Source organism: Octodon degus, unplaced genomic scaffold, assembly GCF_000260255.1.
Source record: "Octodon degus isolate 3935 unplaced genomic scaffold, OctDeg1.0 scaffold00026, whole genome shotgun sequence".
NCBI lineage: Eukaryota > Metazoa > Chordata > Mammalia > Rodentia > Octodontidae > Octodon > Octodon degus.
The window spans coordinates 17,674,610-17,685,014 of NW_004524602.1; the positions used below are offsets into that span (position 1 = coordinate 17,674,610).

At 48.9% G+C, this 10,405-nt stretch overlaps 1 protein-coding gene across 2 annotated transcripts in view; it reads left to right on the top strand.

Moving 5' to 3' along the window:
- Aldh1a2 (aldehyde dehydrogenase 1 family member A2) overlaps positions 1–10,405 on the top strand; it is a 42,672-nt gene that overhangs the window by 17,429 nt on the left and 14,838 nt on the right. The gene's annotated exons all lie outside the window — the stretch shown is intronic.

Consider the following 10,405-nt stretch of genomic DNA (forward strand, 5'->3'; position numbering starts at 1 on the left):
AGACTACCGAAATGAAAACTTCGGGGATCTAAGGAAATTTTATTATTAGGTATGTTTCTGTAAGTGGAATTACAAAATGAAAGGACATTTATATTTTAACTTGTTTATCCATAATGTATCGGAGTGATAATGTCATTTCATGGATAAGATCTCTTTCTATGTTATTTACATTGATCTTAAATTGGTTGCAGAATTTTCAAATATTATTCTTCATTTATACTTTGCCTCTTAGTGCTGTAAGAGACGTGTTTTCTGTGTACAGGTTTCAGTGAGTGTGTAGCTCTACCCCTGCCTAGCCTTTCTGTGGCCGGTCTGTGTCCTGTCATCCTGTAAGACATCCCCTCAGTATTGCACGTACAGCTCTGAGTGTTTTCTTTCAGTGCTTTTGCAATTTTGTTTTGGTTTAAATTTTTAATCTGGTTGGAATTTATTTGAATGTCAGATGGAAAGTAAAGGCTCAATCAATTACTTTAATAAACTAGTGTTCAGTTTCTTTCACATCGTCTATTCAACAGTGTGTCCCTTTGTCACTCATTTGAGTGCAGCATAACATGATCCGACAGACTTCCACATGTACGTGGTCTGGAGAGGTCCTTTTATTCATCTGTCCTTCTACGGTCCGCAGACAGCTTTGACGCCTGGGCCTTGTGTGCTGCAGGATGGCGGCCAGGGCTCGCTCGCGGTTGTTTTTCAGAATCTTTTGGCTTGCCTTGTCCTTTGCCTCTTTTGGATGCCATGGCTGATGAACTGAAGCCCTTCCTTCCTCCCGGAGCCTCCTTGGGAGCTTGGCTGGCACTGCGTTTGTGCCCACCGTCACGTGAGAGTAGCGCCTCACCAGGCACCGTCTCACCTGGGAGCGTGACACACCTCTCCTCCGTTCCTTGCCCTGTCATGTTCATGATGTCACCAGGCGGGCTTTAGAACTGTTTTGATAAATTGATTTGTAGGCTTCAAATATTTTCTTCTGAGAACTGAGCACCTTTGTTTTAAGTCACAGTATCACGTAGTGGAAAGTAATTCCTTGTATTCACTGTGCCATTGAGTGGTGTTCCATTGTGCAGTAATACTCTCATTATTCAATAATAGCTGGAGCTTTACTTTTCAGATCTGACAAGAAATTGCAAAAGTCAGGACAAAAGGAATTGTCCAAGCTTTTGGTTCAAATCCCTGTCTTATCACTAAAGGTTTTTTTTAAAAAAAAATTTCAAAGGACTTTACTGAAGTATAATTTATATAGACAAAAGCACATCTACTTAAGTACCCAAAATACATGCCTACTACCCTCACCTAAGAAGGGTATATAGTATTTCCATACCCTAAAGAGATTTCTCAGGTTTCTTTGTAGCTAACACTCTTGGTTCCAGGCAATCACTAATCTGTTTTATTAATTTGCCTATGCTGGACTTTTATATAAATAGGACAGTAAAGCAGAACTCTTGAGTGTCCTGTGTGTGTGTGTGTGTGTGTGTGTGTGTACGTGTGTTTGCACTTTGTTGCTATTTTTAAATTACCTGTATTGTTGATAGGATTAAGTTTCAGTGCCCCATCTTGGTTTGGGTTTTTCTCTTTGTCTCGTCTGATTTGGGGGAACCCCTTTTTCTGCCCTTCTGGCTGAATGGACTGATTTTGATGCTGCGTTTTATGTTCAACAAGCGACTGCCTTTGTGGTGCAGCGTGTGCCTGAGTGACAGTGGGCTGTCACACACCTGCCTGCGAGGTGTGAGGCGGCAGCCGGGCAGTGCCTTCTGCTCCTCATCGAGCTTGTTTTCTTGTTGTCCTGAAAACCACTTCTATACATGTCACTTGCCCCTGACATATTTCTCTTTTATTATTTTAAAATTCAATTATCATTTTTAAAGTTTTTTTAAGCGAGAACAAATTGTTTTTATAGCTGCATACTCACCCTCTTTTGGGGGTACAGTCCTTATTTCCTTGGCTATCATTTTCCCTATCTAAAAATCTTTACCATGTCTTAACAGTGTCAGGTCAACTAGAAGTGAGCGCTCTTAACTTCCCTTGGTCTGAAAATGTCTTTACATTGTCTTCAATCTGTTAATAACCTTTCTTCTGGGGATGGAACGGTGGCATGACAGCTTTTGTTTTACTTTACTTTAAGAAGTGCGAGCCGTGCCGAGCACCTCTGACTGGCTCCGTTGCGGGCGCGACTCCTCTGGGTCCTGCTCGCCTCGCTGCACAGTGTTTCTCTTTTCTCTGCTTCTGAGAGTGTCTCTTTTTACTGGTTTTCACAAATTTTGCTTGTTTTGGTAATTGTTTTCTCCTGATTGTTGGAGACTTACGAAATGTGGGGATCTGGGGGCTTACAATTAAAGTTTGGAAACATTTAGTCTGTTAATTCTTCAAACACGTTTCTGCGCTCACGTCCGGTCCCAGTTCCCTATGTGTGAAGTCACTTAGCACTGTCTCCAGGTTGTGGCCTTGTTCCCTCGTCCTCCTTCTGGCCTCAGTCTAGTTGGTTTTTATTCATATATATTTAGCACAGGGTCTCCAGGGTTTCACCACACAGATCAAACTCACAGTGATCCTCCTGTTTTCAGCCTCCCAAGAGCTGGGATTACAGATGTGCGCTACCATGCCCAGTCTAAAATTTTATGTGTGTATGCATTTATTTATTTATCAGATGTTATACTTTAAATTCTAGAAATTCTGTGAATTCTTTTTCATATCCTAGGTTTTCTTCCTCATTCTGTCCTTGTTTCCCTGTTCTTTGTGAGCCTATTTTTAATAACTGATTTTATGTCCTTCTCTGTCAATTTCAATGTCTCCTTCACTTCCAGCTCCATGTCTGTGGACTGGTGCTTCCTGGTTGTGCTGTTCTTCATTTCTGTTTAGGTTTGGCAGGACGCTGGGCCTGGGACTGCTACCCTGTTGACATGAAGGCCTCCTGACTGGCAGCGAGGCCAGCTGATGGGCAGCTTGACTCTCCCAAGTCTTATTTTCAAGCTTTCTTGAACTCGTTTGTCTTTATTACTAACTTGAGGTCTCTGAGCACCTGCAGGGCTTAATGACGTCTTCCCGCTCTGGGCAGAGCTGAGATCTCCCGGCCCCGTATGAGATCTGGGAACCCTTCAGCAGACAAATCACGGGACAGTTTTCTTCTGCTGGGTCTCACAGGGTCTTCCACTATGTGTTCCCAGCGCAGCGTCCACTCGGGGACTCAGAGGGCCCCACACGCTCCTGAGCCTTGGTTTCTGTCCCCTGGTGCCCCCCCTGCCCGGCACAGCCGCGGCCCTGATCTCCGTTTCGACTCAGCGAGGCCGCCATGGTCTGCTTTGGTCTCCCGCCCCACGCTGGCTCTGGAAGGTCTTTTGGCAGAAAGGACTTCCCTTGTTTGTTTCCCTTGACTCTGGAATCCCAGTCCTGGCTGGCTCCGACTTTCTTTCCCAAGGACTCATGCCGATTAGCTCATCCTTAGTCATGGTTTACCATCACCTCACGTTGGGTGCTTTGGAGTGGGCGAGTCGCAGCTTTGTTTACTTAGGTTGATGTAACTAAAGTCTTAAGAGTACAATCTTAAGGACCTCTGGATTCAGAAAAGTCCTTGGCTTGTTTGGTCCAGAAGATTTAAGTAATACTTCAGTCTCATAAGCAACTTCATTCTTTTTTTTTTAGGCTGATGTGCTTGCTAGGTTAGCGTTGATTTTATAACTTTAGTTTGGAAGATGGAAGTTCTCCAGTAAATGCACGCTAGATGCCTATGCACTTGCCAGTATGCGCAGAAAGAAGACGAAGGTGACGAGCAGAAGCTTCGTCTCAGAGCTGGAGGGCCACAGGCAGCAAGCTGGCGGCTGCTGTGATGTGACGCTGGCATCCAAGGAGGGCGAGAGCTGGTGTGGCCGGTCAGGCTTCGAAAGGAAGGGCTTTGTGCAGTCCTGCAGCGCAGGGGCGCAGAATGCACTGGAGGGCGAAGCGCGAAAAACAGGCCCGGGGTGTCAGAGGCCGTGGGGCATCGCGGAGAGCCTCCCTGGGATGTGGGGATTCTGAGGGGGGCGACGCACGGCTGCAGAGCTCTGACGATGCACTGAGCTCTGCCTACCCAGAGTTTATGATGGCATCAAATTACATCTCTACACTCACGCTGCGTCTAATCTGCGTGAGCCTGGGAAGCTGGCATGCCCACTAATAGTAAGCCAAGTTTGTACAGAACTAAGGGTTGGGTCCCTAGTCTAGTGACTGCAAAGTAGGATACAGTGAGCCCTGACCCTCCAGCGGCACTTTAAAGGTACACTGCCTTCTAACGCTGAGATTCGGCTTCTACTTAACACATTCAGTCTCCTTTCCTTTACAGAGCTGACAAATACGTAAGTTTCTACAGCGCATTCACTATAGAACTGCCATCTTTTCAGCTGAGCTTACAAACTCAAAGCTAAACTAACAAGCATAGCAGCTTTTAAAAAACGAAGTTGCCTATGAGACCAAACACACGCCCCATGAGGCTGTTGAAAGGGTGCTTGCTTTAAGGCTGCTCAGTGCTCGCCTGCATCAGCAGCCCTCGGAGCTGGGCGGGAGGAAGCTGGGCGAGGCTGGGAGGTGGGATGCCTGCTGCTGCGTGTGCTGAGCTGTGAGGCCAAGAGCCGCAGCCTCTGCGCCTCCCGGGCCTCTAGCTGAAGGGCCACCCTCTGCTTCTCTAAGCCCCACCCGCTAAAATCCACATGGGACTTAGGAAAGAGGATGTCTCCGTGGAACATGTTTTTTTGGGGAAATAGCCAAAATGCTTCATTCTGAAAGGTCATAGACACTGTTCTCACTCAACAGCCCCCTTTAGAATAGTGTACTGGCCTCTTTAAATGTCACTAGGCCCACCATAGGGCTTTGCTCTGCTATGAGACCTGTAAGTTTTAAACCCAAGCTATCTCGAGTCAATGCCATCAGCATTTGCCAGGCCCCAGAGAGGAGGTACCGTTGTCCTTTGAAACACAGTGGGGAGATCTCAGGAGTCAGTGCCTGTCCAGCCCTCAGAGTGGGCGTGCGCGGGGGCAAGGAGGAAGAGAACTCTGCTCTGTTTCCCTTTGAAATGTTCTGGCTTTGAAGATGCTTTGTAACAAGGTTAGAGCCATAATTTCGGTGTTTCCAAATATGCCTGGACATCTGGGAGAAATGCCACGATTCAGAGATACTTGTGTTGGAATGAAAACTTTCATTCAAAGATAACATTTTAAGGAAAAGCCAACCCCACATCTGCTAATGCTCACAGCTGGGAAGAGTTCGGGTCATCTTCTCTTACTCTCAGCTTTGCTGGAAAAGCTGAAATTGCAGCCGAGTGTGAGCTCCAGGGTGAAAGGAGCGAGAAGGGAAGGGGGGTCATGCCAGGGCCCCTCAGCCTGGCGATGAGCAGCAACTGCTGGCCTCCTTCCTGCCCAGAGCGCTTCTCCCCCCCCCACCCCCCGTGGCAGACCTGGACCATCACAAAGCGCAGCATACATTTTTCTTGAGTGCAGGTCGAGAGCTGAGGCTGTGCTGTTCCCCTCTGGTACAGATGTAGTTTTAGTTTTTATGCCATTCTAGGAGCTCTGCTCTTAACGGGCATTTGAGCTCTGAGCTACGGATCCGCCACAACTGCAGCATCTGTCCTTAGCAGTCTCTCTCACAGGCTGTGGAAAGCCTAGTTGAGTAGCGGGTGGGGGCAGTCCAAACCCCGGAACCCTGACGATACCCAGGGCCATGGAGGGGGCTAGCATGTGCCTGACCTCCGAGCCCAGTGGGGCTCGGCACTGGCCTCCAGGGCTGCCGCGCAGGTCTCTGTGTGTGTGTGAAAGTGCCCAGCACTTAAGGAACACAGAAGTGTGTAAAACTTAGAAACACTACAGTCATTTTGCACACGCCGTCTTTTTGTTCCTCAGATTACATTCCTCTCAGTCATCTTCAGGCCAAGTTCATTTCCATCTACAAAACGATCTGTGGCGGTGGCCTCTGATAAGGAAGACAGATTCTGAGCTAACCCTTCATGATCACACCGATCGACTCAATAGTCAACAGAGACCAGGGCCGATAGCGCCGACGCTTAGGAAATTTAGAGCTTTCGTGCTTTCAGCTCGAGCTAGTTTTCCCTCCATCTTTTGTTTAGAGTATCTTCAAGGAAAATCAAGTATTCCTCAGCACTGTGCCGAAATGGAACCTGAAAGCAGGCGGCTCCATCATGCTGTGCTCTGCCTCTCCCTCTACAGTAGAGGAACTCGCACTTCAGAGGAAGTTCTAATCAGTCTCCAAACCGTCCTAAGGCAGTCAGGACCGTGTCAGGATCCTGCCAGGAAACGAGACCTAATTGGGACCTTGAGTGCGGTTGTGTGGATTCGCTCAGAGTCCGCGTTACGGTGTAGCCTTTCCAGACCTCAGATTTCTTGCTAGAGGTTAAGGATGATTTTATCTACTCCATGGATGGTGAGAGTGAAATAAAATAACACATCTGAAGTGTTCATTAGTGAGACCGGTTCTTAGCAGAGTGATAGTAAACATTCGCTGTCATCATTTGCTATTTAAGTGAAGTTTATAGAAAAAATTTATGCTTGGGTAAGGGCAGTAAAATCCAACGGTACTGATTTAGCCAACTCTGGAGCAGATCCAGACTTCCTGCTGTGTGACCTTTGGCAAATTATTTTAGTCTCTCTTTTCATTTCTTTGTCTATTAAGAGGGTCTGTGAATAGCTCCCTGCACTCTTCTTGCGGGCTGAGATAAATGTGCTTGAAAGTCACAGTCAGATTGCCTGGCACTTTGTAAAGTTTCAGCATTAGTTGAACCTGAAACTTCTATTTGCAGATAATGTTTTTAAAGACTAATTCTTGCTCTCTTCTGATGAGTAGTGGCTGTGTGTGTGTGTGTGTGTGTGTGTGTGTGTGTATTCATGTATGTGTGTGTTTGCCTTTCCGCTTTACTTTTTGAAAAATTGCATGAATTTTGGGAAAGTTGCTTTTAAATCCTTTCTGTTTTGAGGTGAAATGGTGTGGCGGGAGAGGGCTTGGGGGGCCTATGAAGGAACTCAGGAGTTCAGGGCTCCTCCTTTGATCTGGCTTTGCCAGAATGGAATCCTTTCCTAAGGGAAAGTCCACTCACAGGGGGATGCCCGGCGGCGCCCAGCGTTCTCCGCGGTAGGCCGAGGACTCCCTGGCCAGCGGTGGTGGGGAACTGGACTTGTTAATGGGTTTCTGGACATCCCCAAGAAGTTTTACACCACGATTATGGAAGCGGTCTAGGAATCCTCACTTTCATAAACTCTTGTAGCGACCTCACACTCACGGCCGGCCAAGAGCACTGGCCTTCAGTTGATGCGATTAGGCGGGTCGCATTTGAGAACACGTTCCCGGCCCGTTTAAGAAGAGGCTCATGTCAGCCCTACGTCTTGCAGTCTGCACATGGCAATCAGCCGCGGGCACTAACCCGCCTTTCCCCTCCAGTCTGTCGGTCTCTTTCCTTCTTCCCAGTCTTGCAGCAAGCAGCCGCTCCGTCGTCCACCCTCTCCTGCGCCCGGCTTCCAAGGGGTGCGGGCGGCTCGGCCTTGTGGGCCTCTTCTGCAGGACAGCCCCACCTCCCCCAGCGGCACGCGGGTCTCTGCTCCACACCTCTCTGAGCGAGCGGGACCCTGCTGTTATTGTGTATGGCAGTAACTTGTTCCTTTTTACTGCTGCGTAATATTCCACTTAATGGCTGTAGTACAGGTTGTTTATCCACTCAGATATTGATAGACAATTGAGTTGCTTCCAGTTTGGGACTGCTACAAATAAACCCTGTGAGCATTTATCCTTGATACCTAGGAATGGAGTGGAATAACCACATTGTATGATCACTTAGGAAATGGCTAAAATGTTTTCCGAAATGGATACAATCTGTCACATTCACCCCAGCACCCAAAGCACTTCCAGCCTGGGGATGGCCAGGCTGTGACTGTAGCCATGTGCATAGCTCTACTTACCCATCCGCACGCACGACGTAAACGGTGTGACCTCGATGTGGTTTTCCTGTCTAATTCATGGCTATTTCATTTGTGTATTTTCTACTCTGCGTCTTCTTTAGTAAGATATTATGTAATCTTTGCCCATTTGGGAGGGAATATTGTTTGCTTTTTATTACTGAATTTTCAAAGTTCTTTGATGCTTCTGGATACAAGTCCTGTGGGGTTGGCAGGAGTTACCTTCCTGCCTATCGGCCGCCTTTTCATCCTCTTAGCAATGGCTTTTGTAGAGGAGAGGTTAAGATTTATCTTATGATCGAGCTTTTGGTGCTGTGTCCAAGAAATCTTTGTCCAACTCAAGCGTACAAAGTCGTTCTCCTGTCATCTCTTCTGGGAATCTTATAGTTTCTGTTTTGTATTTGGGAAGATGGCATATGTTCAGTCGATTTGTGTGTGTGTGTTATGAGGTTAGATGGAAAGCACCACCCTAGCGCCTTGGCGCGGTCCTCAGGCTGGGGCCGCCTGCGCACGTGGGCCGCTTTCTGGTCGCTGCCAAGCTACTCTGGTCTGCATGTCCACCCTCTTGTCAGAACCCCACAGCTCTGATTCTGGTGGCTTTGCAGGAACCCAGGAGTTCCTGAACAACAGAAGCGGAACAGTAACTAAGTGCGTGCTCCTTGGAGGTGGCAGCAACTTGCTGGGGGCCAGAGAGACCTGAGTGGGCTGTGAGTGCTGGAGGATTTGGGAAAGAAGAGGGGTACAGGTGACCCTGTGAGGTGTCTGGCCAGTAGGGGTACAGGTGACCCTGTGAGGTGTCTGGCTCAGTGAGGTGTACGGTCCGTGCGGGCTAGGTGTCCGGCATGTTCCCGAGTGGAGCTTGCGCTTGGCCTTTGTCTAGGGAGGCTCACAGGCGTCCGGAGGGGAACTGGTCTCGTAGCTTTGAGGTGTCACCTTATCTCCTAGAATGACATTGGTGCCAGAGAACCCCACTGAGAAACGTTTGCCTCAAATGTGAATACATCGTCATGACTATCGTACGCTGTGGGCACTAGCTCACACTTGTCCTCGTCAACAGCGTACGCTGTGGGCACTAGCTCACACTTGTCCTCGTCAACAGCGTGGCTGGGGGTTGCCCAGCTCTGCCGTGCGACCTCCTCCCGCCCCGTAACTCACAGTGCTTTAGTCACTGGCTCCCGCTATAAGTGAGAGACGCTTGCAGAGTGAGCACGGCTCCTAAACCAGGCCCTCCTCGCGGTGCCTATCGGGGGCCTGGGCTGCGGGCCCGTCACAGCAGGCCTCAGTGGCAGGCCCGAGAAGCTTACCCGAGGTGGCTGCTTCCCATTTGACCCGAGCAGAAGGCCTGTGCAGGGCAAGCAGAGTTGCTCAGATTAAAGATGGAATTAATTTATCCATATGCAGCTAAATACATAAGCAATACATGTAAATATTTAATAAGTGAATATGAAAGCGCTGTTATAAACACAGAGTCAATAAACAACCTCCGTGAAGTACATGAAAACAGTTTGCATTCTGCTTGGGGTAGTGTTTTCTTTATTTGGTTAGATGAACAAACTATGATTTCATCACGAGGAAGCGAGCGAGGGCGCACGCATCAAAGCGCCCTACAGGAGGGTGCAGCCGGGCCCTGCCCGCCAGCCCTGAGCTCCTCGCAGCTGCGTTGGCGCTGGTCCCGCCCCGCGAGGCCGGGCTCCTCTCCCCTCTCCCAGTGAGAGGAGTGTCACAGGGCGCGACGCACGCCCGCCCGTGTCGCAAACCCACGCGGCTGTCCTCCGCCTACCTCCCTCCTCTTTGTGGGGATGTGGGGGCAGTGGCTCGAAATAGACCTTGGCCTAAGGTTGGGTGAATCTACAGCAAATCGCTTAGCATTTCAATCAAAGCTACCAGCTTGATATGACTGAACTTTTAGATGTGCAGATTTCAAATTACTAGCTGTCTCCCTTTTTTCCATACTTAAAATACAAGTACTGAAGAATAAGGAAAAAGTATATATGCTCTTGTCTCCGTCTGCAAGCCAGTCTGCTTGAGTCACTCCCTGAGGGCTCAACCCAGGCTCCTGCGCATAGTTTCGTCCTCCACACTCCGGCGGAGAGGAGCAGGCCCTGCGTCCCTGGTGAGCGGCACGTTAACATCTTGGACTGTAGCTCTCCAGGTTCCTTCTGACCAGAGCCAAGAGATCAACATCTCGATTTAAAATAAAAATTCGTCTGAACGAGGAGAGAGTATGATGTGACGAGAGTGTGGCTCAGTTCTGGGTGCTCCACGCAGGGTGAGGGCTGGTCTAGGTATTGTCATAGTTGTGTTGGTAGCGAAGGGCGGGATCCCCAAGGCTGCCGAGGGAAGGGAGCGCAGGGCGAGGCGGGCGAGGACGGAGCGCACGGCCTCGGGACAGGCCTGTTCTCTGTGGAGTCACCAGGCCCTGTCCTGCCCACCCAGCTTGGTTGGGGTTTTTCCTCCGAGTATAAACTTGAATGATACCTCGTGCC